Source organism: Mustela erminea, chromosome 18, assembly GCF_009829155.1.
Source record: "Mustela erminea isolate mMusErm1 chromosome 18, mMusErm1.Pri, whole genome shotgun sequence".
In the NCBI taxonomy this organism is placed as follows: domain Eukaryota; kingdom Metazoa; phylum Chordata; class Mammalia; order Carnivora; family Mustelidae; genus Mustela; species Mustela erminea.
In genome coordinates, this window is record NC_045631.1 from 23,813,801 (window position 1) to 23,829,998 (window position 16,198).

General features: G+C 53.8%; 1 long non-coding RNA gene across 1 annotated transcript in view; it reads right to left on the bottom strand.

Moving 5' to 3' along the window:
• Nucleotides 1–4,349: 4,349 nt before the first annotated feature.
• LOC116578059 overlaps nucleotides 4,350–16,198 on the bottom strand; it is a 30,101-nt gene continuing 18,252 nt past the window's right edge. The window contains exon 3 of the long non-coding RNA XR_004280716.1: nucleotides 4,350–4,602. This is a non-coding gene — a long non-coding RNA (uncharacterized LOC116578059). The remainder of the gene's footprint in view (nucleotides 4,603–16,198) is intronic.

Consider the following 16,198-nt stretch of genomic DNA (forward strand, 5'->3'; position numbering starts at 1 on the left):
AAAATGAATTTCATCAGTTTATTTTCACGTTTTAAAATGTGGCTGCTAGAAAATTACAAATGTGACTCCCATCTTCGGCTCATGTTATTTCTACCGGGCAAGGTTGCCTTAGATCACTCCTGTAAATAGAACACGAATTATACAAATATCCTAATTATAACAACAAAATTGGTGATTTTGATGACATCATGGCAAGAGAAATAAATTTTGTGGAGTAAATATGTGACAGTTTAAGCATTGCGCACAGCTATTTTTATGATTTTTAATCCTAAGATCTAAATTTCTCATGATTCTGATGTTACGGGGTTTTCTGTTACTGTGTTTGAGGTGTAATTGACGTACGGTGTGACGGCCTCATTGGAAGTACCCAGTTGGATGAGTCTGGCTCGGTGTTTACCCCTATTCTCCCAACACCCCCCTCTAGATAGAAGACAACCCCAGACAGGTCCGTCATATTCCTTCTCCCTGAAACCCATTTCCCAGAAGCCATAGATGTTCTGATTTCTGTAACCATAGACGCAGCCTGCCTGTTCTTGAACCTCATGTGAACAGAATCCTGTGTCTCCTACTCGTTGGCGTCCGGCTTCCTCACATGTTTTTATTTTATTACTCATCCAGACAGCAGCCCACCAACAGGACTCCAGGATGTGCATAGGCATCATCAAATTGTTCGGTAGTTTACTGCCGTAGCCTCATACATTCTCTGCAATTTTGTCATTACGCAGGTATGTTTGCCTGTCAGGTGGCTCTCTCAGTGACATTTAGGGATTTAGACGTGTGGTGTGTGGGTCTCCCTTTGCACCGTTGCCCAGGGCCCCCACAGATGGTAGGCATGGGTGGGCCCAGGAGGGACAGAAGAGAGACCAAAGCTGCAGGAGAGCCTCCTCCCACCCCAGCCCCACTCCCACCGCCACCCCACCGGAGCCCAGGACCCTGGCTGGGTGGTGTGACTCAGCCCAGTGGGAAGGATCCTCTGGCCCTCTGGCCATCTCAGAACCAGCAGAAAAATCCCATACGAAGGACCCAGGGGTGGGAAGCTCAGGGCGGGTGGGAGCGCGGTGAAGGGAGGGGCAGAGCAAGAGGTCCTGGGCGCAGGACTCAGACAGGCCCTTCTCATTCGACGGACAAAGATGTACTGAGCATCTATGGTGTGCCAAGTTTGGGAAGGAGAAATAAATAAAGACAAGCCCTTGACCCTCAACGAGCTTACAACTTGGGAAGAGAGACAGACCTCAATCAAATAGTCACGTCCCCAACGGATAAAGCCTACAGGATGCAACCCAAACTTTCTAGATGGACATTGCAGCCTTACTGCTGCACCCCCAGCGCCTTCTGGCTCTTTCTTCTGCCTGAAGACGTCTTTACCTGTTCAGCCAGGCCCAGCTCCAAAGGCCTCCCCCATGAGAGATGAGCCCACCACCTCCGAGCTATGACTTTGTGCAGGTGCATTGGCGTCTGGCTGCGTCTGTTTCCCTGTCTGTATAATAGGAACAAGAACAGTTACTTCATAGGGTCTTCGGGAGGATTAATGATGTCTACAGGCACACACAGACTGTTAGTACATGTTTGTGTTTGCCTGACCCCCCATCTTCCCACCTTTGTTTGGGAGGCCCAGGATCCCCATGGAAGGGGAGTTGACCACCCCCTCACCTGCCCTTTGAGCCTCTGCATAGCCTGGCAGAGCGGACAGGCAGCTAGAACAGGGAGTGATGGGGGCAGAGGCAGGCTGGAGGCTCAAGGCCCCTGAGTTCCCTGCCCCCCAACCATGGGATGGGGTGAATGGGTTCCCCCTCTATGATGTAGTGAAGGGTAGGGAAGAGGTGGCTTTCTAGGCAGCATCCAGGCTTGGAATCAGCTGGCAGGACGGACCCTATGTGGCAGGAGGACAGGGCCCAGAGCAGCTGGGATCCAAGTGGACACTGCCAGGAGCAGAGTCAGGACGCTGGAGCACCGCCCAACGCCGCTTCCCAAAACCCATCTTCTCCCCATTCCCAGGGTGGGGCCGCCACACTGCCAACAAACCTGGCAGCTCCTGGCCCCTCCGTTTCCAGGGCAGCCTGGGAGCCTGGGACTCTGCCAAGCCAGTTGCCAGTGGGGTGAGGTGCCCCTGCCTGAGCCCTGACAGGAGAGCCTCTCACCGTCCCATCACCGAGCTCTGGGGTCCAAAACTTGATTATAAGTGGAACAAAGCCCTGCCAAGACCCAGGGACAGCCTCCTGTTCCAAACAGGAGACCGGGGTCCCGAGCTCAAGCTCACTGCTCCGCTGCTGACTCATTCTTGGTCCCAGGCTTGTGCCTGCCTCTTCCAAGAGCTCATTTTCTCATCTGTCCAATGGAAAGAACCTGCTCTGTCCTCCCTTCCTCCCACCATTCTGCGGTTGTAAAATGCGATCATGAGATGGAATGGATCAACTTGCTGCATAACCTTAAGCAAGTAACTGCCTGTCTCTGAGCTTTAGTTCCTATGAGGCAGCCTGAGGAAAGCCGCCAGTAAGTGCTTCACCCCTTCCTGCCCTGGTCTCCATCTCAGGGAGAATGGTGAGATCATCTCCTAGCTGGAGTCCCCCGGGGATGGCCACCAAGTTTTCTTTTCTTTCCCTGCAAGAAAGCCAAGGATCGGTTCTTACCCACACCCTCGTCTCCATCCATCCTTGGGCACGTCCAGGGGGCTGTTCAGTGTCCTGGAGAAAATCCAGAGGGCTCCTGCCCTGGGAGATAAGTCCCCAGCCAGATGCCAGCTCTCCTACCGGCAGCCAGCCTTAGCTGGACCCATACCCCTCCCTCCCAAGCTAATTATTGCTGTCCCTGGCAGCTCCTCTTGGCAGCTCAGACCTCCACACCTTGCCCAGCTGGGCCTCTTCTCCTCTCAGTCCTTCCCTGTTGCTCCACTTCTGCCGTTTATTTCCAAAATCACTGTACCCAACTGGGATTCACTGCGAGCCTGCTAAGGTCCAGACACTGGGCCCGGCAGGGGGGCACACAAGTAGCTGAGACACAGCCCAGCATGGTGGGGCATATGGTCATGACCAACCGCAGTGACCTGAGGGCCGTGCTCCGTCTTACAGGTGTATATGAGCAGCTCGAGGGCTCTAGCCAGGGACGGGGCTGGGGGATTTCCAAGCATGATCCCCCAAAACATCACCACACTGACAGGTGGGTGCCATTACTGGAATGAAATGGTCCCATTTTCAGACACAGGAACACTGAAGCTCAGAGAGGCTAGCACAATCTAAGAGGTAGCACAATCTAAGTGGCAGAGCCGGAGTTGAGCCCCAGTGGGTCAGATCTCAAGTCCCTTGTTCTTTACCTACACCCTAATAACGCGGCATGGCCGAGGGACGAGGAGTTGATGACGCCTGGGAGAGTCTGGAACGCTAAAGAAAGGTGACTTTCTGACAAGGATGGGCCCTACCAGGGAATAGGACTCAGGCTGGTGGACAAGAGAGAGCAGCCTTCTAAGCAAAAGGAAACAGCATGGACAAAGGCACAGAGGCGTGGAAGGGGGCGGCAGGTCTGGGGAACAGCACGCTCCTAAGTATCACCAGACCCACAGAGAAGTCAGAATTACCGTGGCCCTGCCGATCTTACCATCTTACGTCACCCCTTCAACCAGAGAAAGGCTCCACCCACCAACACCAGGGCCCTGGGTGGGACCTCAGCCCCAGGTTTCCAGGCTGACACTTCTGTTTCCTCATCAAACCACCTCTCAGCTTTTCTCCCTCTCTCCCTGCAAACTTTCCCTCCCCAACCTTCTGTCCCCACCAGAGCCCCTCCTCCTCTCTCCACCTCCTCCTGCAGCCGGCCCTCCCTCAGCTGGCCCCATCGCCTCAAATGTGCTCTGTCCATAATGCAGAGGGCACCTCCAGGGGCAGGGTCACCGGCACTGTTCGGCTCTTCCTGGTGGAGTGCTCCGGCCCCAAACTGCTCACCAGCAGGTGAAATGCAGGTCTCAGAGGGACCCCTCAGCTCCGCCTGCTTCCAGGTTGTGCACAGGTGGGCCCCGCACAGCCCCTGCAGATGATGCTTGCCCACGGGGAGTGGGCCGGCCAAGTGCAGGGAGGCAGCCCATTAAGACCACGGGGCCCTTCTGATCTTCCCTGGCCCCCTGCCCTGCTGTCATTCACATCCCAAGTGATCATCAGGTAAATAATTCTTGCTCATAGAAATGCAAATTGCTTTCGGAGGCATGCAACTGATTGTTGTTCTGTGGATACTGACTAGACTTGCCAGTTTTTGCAGCTATTTGTAAATTCATTCCAGCATACCTTATTTGACTATATATGAGAGGTACTTCGAATTCTCCTTTGAACAGGTTGTAACATCTCACGGGGTCCCTCACTAATTAATGAGTTAAATACAATCTTGACACGTGTTCACTTTATTTCTGTATGAGAGTCATGATGGTACTTTTTCAAAATAAATTATCCTTGAATACTCCCAAGACGGCTGGCAGTTACTCATCTGGAAACTGGGAAGGCGGGGGGCTCGGGGCACGGTGCGCCCCCACTTGTCTGACCGGTCCCGGTGCTGCTCATATGGCATGGCCAAGGCGGTGGGGGACTTCCAGTGATCTCTCCCAACAGCTGTTGCACAACGTTGTTGCTAACAGAAACATGGAAAGACATCAGGTTCCGTCCTGAGGAGAGGCCCCAGCCCCACATTCTGAGCAGAAAGGGACCTCCCTCTTCTCAGTCATGCCCAGAACGTGGGCTTCACAGAAGAGGGCTCTGGAAAACAGGGCATGAGCTCAGGATCTTTATGCTGGACACCTCTGTCATTCGAGCTGCAGTAATTAAGTCCCTGCTATGTGCTAAGTGTTCTGAGGGCAGAGCCAACCAGGAGCGCTCCCCTTTTGGGTCTCTCTCAACTTCCCTAGACCTCTGCTCTGCTGTCACTCATGTTCCAGCTGCCCCCAGCATCAGGTAGGGACTTAAGGAACCAGAGAGACCTTATGTTCCCACCACACCCCGCCCAAGCAAGCCTAGCCAAAGATCCTCCTGTGGGAGGCAAAGCTCTCCAGACTCCAGGGCAGCTGGCCTGCCTTGACACCACAGCATCCCCTGGGAAGATGTCCTTACAGTGGGGTCTCCTTCCCCAGATTAGAAATTGGCACCCTTCCCCACCAAAGTTCCTGGGTCTTTAGAGTCCCCCGTGTGGTTCAGTGGTAGGTGTACCAGAAGCACATCAGACAAAGCGAGGATGGAGCCCCTGCTCCTCCACAGGGTGCTTGCTGTGTGACCTTGGGCCAAGGGCTTCACCTGTCTGCTTTGCCACATGGAGAATGGGGACCATAACAGCCCCTGCCCCATAAGGTCGCGAGCAGTAAATAGGACCATGCCGGAAAGCCCTAGCACAGTGCCCAGCACACACTGAACTCGGAATAAATGCTGGCAGACATCAGTGTGGTTATTAATTATTAATCTACCCCCCCATAAAAGGCTAAGTGGGGTCAGAGTTGTTAATTCCATCCTATAAACCGGCTAATTGAGGTCCAGATGATAAGGAGATACAAAGTGTCTCTAAATGTAAGTTCAAGTACAAAGTCAGAAAACCAGAATTGCGAGCCCCCCTAACCCAGATTTGAATTCCCCTCCTCAGTTTCACAGGGAGGAAGACGGGCAGGACCATCTAAAGAGCAGATCAGGCAGAACAATAAGGATGACCACAGAGGCCCAGCCACCCAAATCCCAGGAGCCCTGAGCCCAGTTTGCTGTGTCCACCACGGTGTAGCGAAGGGCCATGCAGGTAGCACACTGCTCCCAACGCTGGCTTTGGAACACCAGGTACTCCTGCTGGGGAGGAAGGGGGGCAAGAGGTCCTGCACCAAGGGGCTTCCGCTCAAGATGCTCTACCCTATTCCCACCCCACCTCCTCGGGGCTGCACCAGCCCGCTGGGAGCAGTACATAGGCCTCCTGGGAAACAGGTGATCTGAAAGCCCCCAGAGGGGCTCATTAAAGAGCTTTTTGGAGGCTCCAGCTGCAAGTTCACAGATGGATGGATGGATGAATAGGAATGTGGACAGAGATTGTCCCAGGAGACCACAGCCCCCCTGCTGCCCCTCTTTCCAGTCATAGCAGACAGGACAGGGATAAAGGGGGAACTCCCAGAGGAAGGGTGTCAGAAGACAGAGGAAGCCAGGACCGTAGGGGGAGGGGCCGGGATGGGACCACCTCCTCCTGCGGGCCTGGCATTGTGCTAGTAACAACAGGAGAGCCTCTGCTTGATGCCTACTCCGTCCCTGGCAGTGGTCCAGTGGCTTTCCACCCTCACCATCATGGAAGGTGAGTGCTGTTATTATCCCCAATGTACACATTAGGAAACTGAGGCCCAAAGAGGTTAAATAACTTGTCCAAGCCAAGACTGTGCATACAAGATCTTATTGAACTGTGCTCACGATGACTCTATGGTAAAAGAGACTATTTTTATCACCATTTTATAGAGAAAGAAACTGTGACTCAGAGAGGTTAAGTAACTTGCCTAATATCACACAGCTAAGAAGAAGGGGAAAATATGACTTAGGACCTGGGTTTTTCGGTGATTTCCCACCCCAAGTTTGGGCTTTAATCGCCAAGCCATATTGCCATCAACCCTGAGATGTAGTATCCCCAGATCATCTTCTAGAGGAAGAAACCAGGCTTTCAAGGGCCAACTGACCAGTCCAGGGCACACGGCTAGTGACACATTAATCAGCACTGGAGCCCAGCCTGTCCCCATTCTCCAAAGACCACTGTTTTCTGGGATACCACAAGGCTGCCACATGCATGGAGGCTACATCTCCCCACTCGCACCAGGCCCTCCCAAAGCAGGAGGCTTGACCCCTCTCTATCTCCAGACACAAGGTCCCCAGCTGGGAGTGGCTCAGGGAAGAGATGATGCTTTCTCAGGCACAGCTGCCTAAAGGCAGACTAGCAGACTCACAGTAGGGTTTCTCAACCCTGAGGCACCCCATCAGACTACAGGGAAGGACGGGGTGCATTTGGTAGGCTTAGAAGGTAGACAGGAGCCTATCTGGGGTAGGCCTCGGTGGACCAGATCTCAGAGAAATTTCACAAAGTTCTGCCCAGGTCCCAAGAGCTCCCCTGGAATCCTTGACCCCTGAGAGCCTCCCATGCCCCCTTAGACTTTACCCCCCACACACACACCATCCCAGTGAGTCTGAGCCTAAGGACAAGTGAGGACTTGGGGAGTGATCTGGCTCTCAGTCTCGTCTCTCTCTAGTCCCCTCCTCATCTGCTGGGTGACCCTGGGGGGCAAGCTTTTCTACTGTGGGCCTTATTTCTGCAGGGGGGAACAGAGGGCCCCCTCTCAAGGCCCCAGACACATGCGGCCAGGAGGTACTCGCCTCAGCTAAGGCAGGCAAGCCCAATTCATTCCAGAGCCACCTCCCCCCGCCCCCCGCCACTCACAGGGCGTCACAAGGGCCTAGGAGACCCTCTCAGAGAGGGACTCACCCCCACTGCCTGCAGCCCAGTGTGGTGGGCCAGACAAAGCACCTGGGGTACAGCGGGAGAGAGAGGGATAGAGGGAAAAGGAAAGAGGGGCTGAGACCAAGACATGGGGGAGAGAGAAATGACAGAGAGACAGCACCAAATGGACAGAGAGATCGAGGGGGAACAGAGAGAGAGAGAGGAGCAATAGAGACAGAGATGGAGGAGAGACAAAGATGGAGGACAGAGAGAGAGACAGAGAGATAGAGACAGAGCTGCAGGCTTACAAAGATAGAAGCAGAGAAAGGTCAGCCAGAGATGCAGGGAGGCCGAGAACACAGAGAGGGGTAGAGACACCTGGGGAAAAGCAAACAGAGAGGGGCGCCTGGGTGGCTCAGTGGGTTAACGTGTCTGCCTTCGGCTCAGGTCGAAGAGTCAGGAGACTCTTCCGCTCAGGTCAGGAGATCCCAGGGTCCTGGGATCCAGCCCCACATCTGCTGAGCAGAGAGCCTGCTTCCTCCTCTCTCTCTGCCTACTTGTGATTTCCGTCTGTCCAATAAATAAAAAATCTTAAAAAAAAAAAAAAAAAAGCAAACAGAGAGCTGAGGAAGCCAGCCAGGGGAAGCAGCGGCTAGTGGACTGGGGAAGAGGGGGAAAGGTGGGCCAGGAGAGCCGAGGCGTGGAAAGGAAACAGACAAGATGCGGAGGACACAGAACGGACCGGGGCCAGGAGACAGTCCAGCAGCGCAGGGAGGCGCGGGGCCAGTGTGGCCAGCGGGGAGCCGAGCAGAGGCGCCCCGGCCCCGCCTGCCTGGGCATATGGCTCCTGATTTCCTAAAGGCACAAGAACGATAACCATTCATCTCTATAAATAATTTTATCCGCTGAGCCTCCTAAATGGGTTCTCTGTGTCTACGAAAGCTTTTAAAAACCATTTGCTTGGTAAACATGCAGGCGGCAAACAAAGGCCTCTTCCTCGAAGAGGGAGGGGAGGCTGGGAGACCAATTAGGCCGAGGGGGTAATTAAAAGGGAGAGTGCGCTCCGCTAGGCCCCTGCCCGCCTCCTTCCCTCCCAGGGCCTCGGAGCCAGCTGAGGCTGCCAGTCTGTCTCCGACAGAGCACTCCCCGGGCTCCTCACCCCACTCCCCACTATGCTCCTCTCTTCCTGGCTCAGCGCTCACAGCCATGCCCTGGGGGGGAGCTGAGAGGGACACCCCGAGGGCACCAGGGCCATTGCCCTGCCCTGAGCCAGCCCATCCACCCACGGAGGGCATCTTCATCCCCACAGATGCCTGAGCCTGGTATTCCTAACAGTTCACAATGTGCTTTGTCTCTGGCCCTGTCCCTCCTGCTTTCCCATGCCCTACAGCCTTTAGTCTAAGGCATTCTTGGTCACTGCTGTCTAAAACCAGGCAGAGGCCAGTGCCTCCCAGGAAGTTTTTCATCCCTAACTCTAAACCCCGACGTGTAGTGCCAGGTCCAGACCCACCCCCCCCAGGGCTACCCCTGGATGTGGACATCCTGCTTTGTCAATATCCTTCCTGAATCTTCCACTAGGAACTGGACTCGGCCCCAGAAGAACCCTCTGGCCCCTTATCTTGGCTCTTGCATCAGCAGAGCCTAGGAGAACATCTGCCTGGATAGCTATACCTTCCCCCAAAAGACTCATTGCTGCCTGCTGTCCGCTGTCTATCTGTTAAAGCCCCCAGGTCACCATCCCTCCTGCTGCTGGGCCCTGTCTTGGCTCTTGGGACACCCACAGCGGGATGCCCCCTTTGTCCCTGCTAAACCTCACCTTGTTCAGTTCTGGTGTTTGCTCCAGTCATCCGAGATCCTCGTGGACTCTGACTGGAGCATCCAGTTTATTCCCTAGTCCTTCCTGCCTCTAGTCCACTCTGGCTGCTGGGCTCCTGAGCTCCGATGCGGACACTCTTTGAGTGTTGTTGGGTACAAGACAACCCCATCTCCCCTGACTCTTCAGGGGTGATCCACGCGTGGGCTGCTCAGGCTCCTTAAACTGCCCACTGCCAGCAGGCCTTCCATTCCTACCGCACGTTGTTGCCATCGCGCCAGAGGGCCTCAATGGGGACCCTGGCTTCATAAGACATGCCCCCGCATGGCCCCAGGTGGTCCTGTGGTGCCAAGGCACCTCCAGCCAGCCCTTTCTGACCCCCAAGCACCCCACAGTTCCTCGACTCTATGAACCTAGAAGTCACACAGACTTCAGATAGCAAAGAGGGCTTGAACGCCAACCCCCAACCCACTCCCAGCTACAGCTGTGATGAAGCAGGAGCCTGCCACTGTCAATGGCCGGGTAGGGTGGGGAGGAGGGTCATGGTTGACGGAGCATTCAAGAGCTCTCTGCACACAGGTCATCCAGGAATGTGGAAGTTAGGGGTTCCCAACCTCTACCTGATCAGAAAGGAGGAACTGAGAACTCCAGCCAGCCTTCCTCTGAGTCCCAGGTCCAGTAGGACCAAAGTGGAGGATGCACAGGACAGAAGTCATGGGATAGAATTTACCCTGGATTGACTCTTGGAAGAACGAGTCCCCTGATGGTGGACATTCTAATTCAGTGACTTGTAGAGTGACTAAGCCCAGGAATTTTGTGTTTGAGTGCCGCTCTGTTTCTTAGCAGCTAGACACCCCCGAGAAAGTTACTTAACCTGCCTGAGCCTCTGTTTTCTGACGTGTAGAATGAGAACACTACCGCCTCCTTCCAGGGGTCATCTGAGCATCTGTCGAGTGCCCACAGCATCCCAAGAGCCCTAAGAAGACTGCTTCCTTTCAGCCCCATAGCGTGGAAGCAATGGGTCCAAATGGTTTTCAAAAACCCTGGGAACCAGATGTTTTAAAAGTAATTTGGTGCATAAAATGTTTATTTGATAAAGCCTCCAGGGGTGCACCCCATCATCAGATACATTAACGTGTCTGCAGTGAGACTCGTGACGCTTCACATCAAGCAAAATAAGTAAACTCGGTGTTCATAGTCTCTTGTCAATTCAAATCAAATCTGTCACCAAATGAGTTTCGAGAAACAGCTCAGTTTTCAGGGACTGTAGGCTCCCTGAATTCCAGGTAAGGAATTTGGACCTCTGTCACTGTCCCCTCACTCAGAGGCAGAGGGGCAGAGGTCCACTGCATTTGGTACCCACCGGGGTATGTGTGGGCTTCATTGTGAGCCAAAGGCAAGCATGGAGAGGGAGGATTCAGGACAGAGTGCCTGCAGTGACCGAGGGACTGGGGGTCCGGGGCATGGCTTCACAGTGCTCTGGAAAAATCTCTCCACCCCAGCCCCCACCGCAGTCACCAGGCCAAGGGCACAGGCTTGAGACCTCCTCCTGCCTGCCTCCCCCCAGCTCTCCCCTCCAGCCCAGCCCAGAGGCCAGCCCCTTCCCCCAGATGCCACCCTGCGTGCTGAGCGGTCCCCAGGCCCAGCCACCCCCTCTGCTCAAGCTCCCGCCCTGAGACCAGGCAGCTTCCAGACATGATGTGTATTAGTTTCCTATGACTGCCGTAACGAATGACCACATACTTGGTGACTTAACCAATACAGATTTAATATTCTACAGTGCTGGAGGTCAGAAGTCTGAAACGGGTCTCACTGGGTTGACACCAACATGTCACAGGTCTGGGTTCCTTCTTGGAGGCACTAGAGGCCCCCGGAAGATCCCTGGCTTATGGCGTGGAGGGCCAGCGGAGCCCTCCCATTGTGTCATTTCACTCCTGCCTTTGCCATCACATCCCCCCTGCCTCTTCTGCCCTCTGCTTCCATGTCGAAAGGCCCTTGTGATTACTCTAGGCCCACGTGCATAACGCGGCACTGTGCTGCCTCGTCGTAAGCTTAGCCAAGAACAAACGATTCCATCTGCAGCCTTACTTGCCCTTTGCTGCTCATCTAACATGGTCATCGTTCCAGGGGTTAGGATGCGAGCATCTTGGGGAGGCTGCTGTCCGTCTACATCCTGCCAGCAGCCACAGAAGCCTGGAACGCCACGTAATGAGGGCAAAAGGGTCTAGGCTAGCAGGTGAGGTCTGCCACTTAATGCTGGGCTGGAGCTAGGCAAGTAACTCCACCTCCCTGTGCCTCGCGGGTCTCATTCATGCAATGCCTAAGCGAAGAATACCCCCTCTAGGCTGGTCTAAGCTGGAGATAAAGCAAGGATTTGTCCTCCCTCCGACCTTCTAGTAGGAAGGAGAGAGGAAAGAACCAAATCAACATACAAAAGGTCAGGTGGTGGGGATAACTGTTATGCAGGAAAGTTAGCAGGGAAAGGGGCTGAGGACTGAAGGGTAGGGTAGGGTGTTACTTTAGGAAAAACAGTCAAGAAAAGCCTCTAGGATGAGGTGACACTTGAGCAAAATGAAGTGAGTGGGGACGCCTGGGTGGCTCAGTTGGTTAAGCAGCTGCCTTCGGCTCAGGTCATGATCCCAGGGTCCTGGGATCGAGTCCCACATCGGGCTCCTTGCTCGGCAGGGAGCCTGTTTCTCCCTCTGCCTCTGCCTGCCTCTCTGTCTGCCTGTGCTCGCTCGCGCTCTCTCCCTCTGTCTCTGAAAAATAAATAAAATCTTTAAAAAAAAAAAAAAAAAATGAAGTGAGTGGATCAAGGCCTGTGAGTGTCCAGGGGAAGCAGGTTCCCGGCAGGCAGAAACAGTAAGTGCAAAGGCCCTGAGGCGCGAGTGTGCCTGCAGTGCTTAAAGAGCGTGAGGGAAACCAAGATGGTAGAAGGAAGCAAACTGTAGGTGAGGACTTTGGAGAGGCAATGGGGACCTCAGTGAGTAGGACGTGCCAGCCACAGGAGGGAGCACATTGAGTTTTATGCCAAGCGAGATGGTCAAGTTGAGCGTCATAACTTTGGGGAATTAAGGTTGTGTAAAAATACCTTGCACCGGGTCTGACATATAACAGTCACTTAATAAACTCAAATTCTTAACCTCCAGGACAGAGACCACGTCTCCTCAGTGAGTTGGGCAGTCCCCTTGGGCTGTGCTGTGCCCAAGGGGATCCCCTGCAGCAGGGCACCTTCAGACCGCACACCCACCCCAGCCACAGCCCAGAGCCCGGTCGTCTCCAGACGAGCTCCAGCGTCCGGGTCTGTGTTTGTGCAACATTTCTCTGCAGCCCCCATGGTTCTGTTAGTTTTCATTGCTCCTTTATTAATTGGCTTTTCTGTTCTTGGGATTATTTGATTTCCACTTAATTGCATGATGACAGCAAGGTTTGTTTTTGTTCTTTTCTTTCCCAGCAGAGGGGCAGATGCTGCAGAGCGGGCCAGGCTGGCTGCTCAGGGCTATCTGGCCTCCTCAGGGACAGCCTTTCTGCTTCCCAGGAGACAGAGGTGGGAGGCCAGGGCTGTGGGGGCAAAGGGTAGGGCCACCTTCTGGGTTTACAGCCAGAGCCTGGTGCCACAGATCCAGCTAAAACCCTAGGTTGGTTTACGGGTGGTGTATCCTTAAGCCAGCTGGGCCGGGCCTGGAGCACAGGCTGACACTCAACCTCAGGGGCCGGAAAGCAAAGTGGGACCCGTGGGGATCCCAGCTTAGACAAAAGAAGCTTCCAGGGAACTTGCCTGGGGCCAAGGAGCCAGCCTGAGGCAGGACTAAAGCCAGATCCAGAAGATACTACAGGCAGACCTCCCTGCCTCCCTCTCCTCCCTGGGCAAGCCCTGCCTTGGGAGCTCTCAGACTAACAGTAACAGGCAGATAAAATGACAGTGAATTCTGAAGGAAGAAGACAGCCCTGCCCCACGACTGAGTGAAAGATGCAAGTTAAAAAAAAAAAAAAACAAAAAACAAAAAAAAACCCTACAGGGTGTTCCCACTTTAGTTAAATAAACTACACACACACAGACACACACACACAGACACAGAAACACACACACACACACACACACACACACACACACACACACGGAAGGATTCATTCCTTTAACAGATATTCACCGGACCATTGTGTGCTGTTTCTCATCTAGCTACTAGGGAACACAGGGTAGCAAAAAAAAAAAAAAAGAAAAAAAAAAGAAAGAAAGAAAGAAAGAAAAGAAAAAGAAAAAGTAAGGCCCCACCCTCGTGGAACTTACATCATTCCAGAGGGAGAGATGGACCCACAGAGGAGTAAATCAGCAGTTTCTAATTTTAAACAATAATACGCGTTGTGAAAAAATAATAATAATAATAATAATAATAAGGAGTGTCGTTAGAGAAGAATTCTCCAAGAAGGTAGCATTTTGTGGAAACTTAAGTATGAAGAGCTGGTTATGTGACCATAAGGCCAAGATTGTTCCTGGCAGACAGAACAGCCTGTGCAAAGGCCCTGAGGTGGGAAGGAGTTTATTTAGTGTTTAGAAGCCAGGTAGAAGCCTGGTATGTGCATGATGGAGGGAGAGGAGGAAGGGAGCAGAGGGTGAGGTCAGAGAGGAAAGCAGAGGCCGACTCAGAAAAGGTTTGGTCATCTACAGTATGGAGTTTGGATTTTATGTTAAGGGAAGGATTTCAAGCTATGTAAAGAAAAAGGTCTGGAGGAACACCTGTCATGCTCTGAACAGTGTTTATCACTGAGGAGAGAGGGTTGAGGGGCAGAAGAGGAAAGGACAGGGTATCAGAGACAGCAAGACTAATGTCAAGTTATAGGGTGGGATTCAAATTCGGGGCCACTCACATCCTCAGAGGGACCCAGCTTCAGGGAGGCTGGAGGCCTCAGCCAAGTCTGGGGTGGGGACAGGGCAGGGAGCAGGGGGGACAGGGTACCCAGACACCAGTGGGAGAGGCCACTGGACAGGGAGATAAGAAGGAGCTAGAAGCTGGGTCTAGCCCCCGGGGACTGCCAGCTTATAGCAGACAGCAGACTGGTCTCCCCAGACCGAGCAGAGAACCAACTCTATACACTGGACGCTCACAGTGGAGAGAAGGAAGAGTTAGGTGAAGAGGTAGTAGCCTCCAGATTCCAGGTACGGCATCTCTAGGAATCATTTCTACATGCATTCTTTTATTTAGCAAGCACATATTAAACACTCAAGAAGTACCAGGCGCGCCCTCATCATTGAAGAGGGAAAACCTTCTTGGACCCTACAGCACAGCGATTACAGCAGTGTAGACAGACGGGACCAACCCTACCTCCTGAAGGAGGAAGGCGGAGGGAAGGGAATTCGGGGTACACACCACGTGCTGGACACCCACTGGGCCTCTTTCATTTGTGCTTCATTTAATCTTCAGAACAACTCTAGGTGGCAGAAATTATCGATCGCGACTTACAGATGAGGTCCCTGCAGCTCAGAGAGGATAAGGGATTTGCTCAAAGTCACACAGACTTTGAATAGGAACCCAGATCTGTCAGGATCCAAGCGCCGGGCTCTTTTAATACCACTGTGCTGGGAGCTGGAGGGCCCCTGTTTTTGTGGGCTGGGCCATGCAGGCATGAATCTGTGGATGGCTGGGGTTCCTGGGTGTGGGGGTTCCGGGACAGGTTCCTCAAGACTGCCGGTCCTGGGGATAGGGAGCATGCTAGGGAATCTGACAGAAGGTGCCTCCTACATCCACTGGGGACCTGGGCCCGGGCCCTTGCAAGGAGCATCCAGCAACCCTCTGAGCTGCCTCCTGCCCTTGAGGCCCTCCGTCTGGGAACCCTCAGAGCCTTCACTTCAGGCTCCATCTGCCCCCTTCCGTTCCACTACATCTGGGCTTCCGAGGCACTCGAAAACTTCAGCGACCCTCCGTCTGCATACAACCCACAGAGTTACATGTGATCTGGAATCACACTGTTCCAAACCCTGCCCAACCTGGTCCCCACACCTCGGACTCCTCTCTAACACCTGCCCCCTCCCCGGCACACATGCGCCATTCTGTAGCAAGCCAGAGCCGCCCCCCCCCCCACCAGGGCTTGTAGGTGCCAGGAACATAAACCCGCTGGTACTAACTAACTCAAGGGAGTTTCATGGAAGCAGAACAGGACACCTTGGATAGGGTCTCCAGGGTCATATCAGCCTCCGTCCTCTCTCTACTATCCTCTCCTGCTCTTCATTACACGCCGGCTTTTTCTGCTTACTCAGGGCCCCATAGCCCTAGGCTGGCAGGCGGCTTTACCTGGTCTGCCCCCAATCTCTGCCGCCATGATGGGCTTCCTGCCCGCTCACCTCCCCACCATCCATCTGACTAGCTCTGAGTCCAAATTCCCAATTCCCAGGAGCAGGGCTCTCTGCTTGGCTCAGCATACCGTAATCCAATCAGCTGTGCCAATAAGAGCCAGAGTTCCCTAGACATAAGACTGGACTGTCAGAGGGTCCTGGGTCTCTAGAATGAGCAATGGGCCTAGAAACTATAGCTGACATCGGGCCACCTCTTGTTCCTCCAACAGACCTACACTTGCCCGCCTCCAGGCCTTGCGTCATGCCATCCCTTGGCCTGGAACACCCTGCCGACAAATCTTTGTCCTTCGTGGTCAGCACTCAGTGACCTGATTCCTCCAGTCCTCCAGTTAGTTGACAACCCTGGTCCCCCAATCACTTGAGATGGCCCCATACACCCCCACCTCTGACACCATGGCCACGGCCAAAGACTCACTCCTGGCCTGCTCCGGCTCTTCCCGACATAGCCTGGTTCGGTCCTGCCTGGCCCCAAATTGCACTGGGCACAACATCTTTTGTGCCAGTCCTCACTTTGACCCCAGTGGCTGGCACTGATGTTCAAGCAAATTCTACAGGGGGAAGCAGATGCAAATTCTGAACGGAGGCTGCCTCACTGGCAAAAACCATTTGCCAGGCTTTTCCTCAGCAAA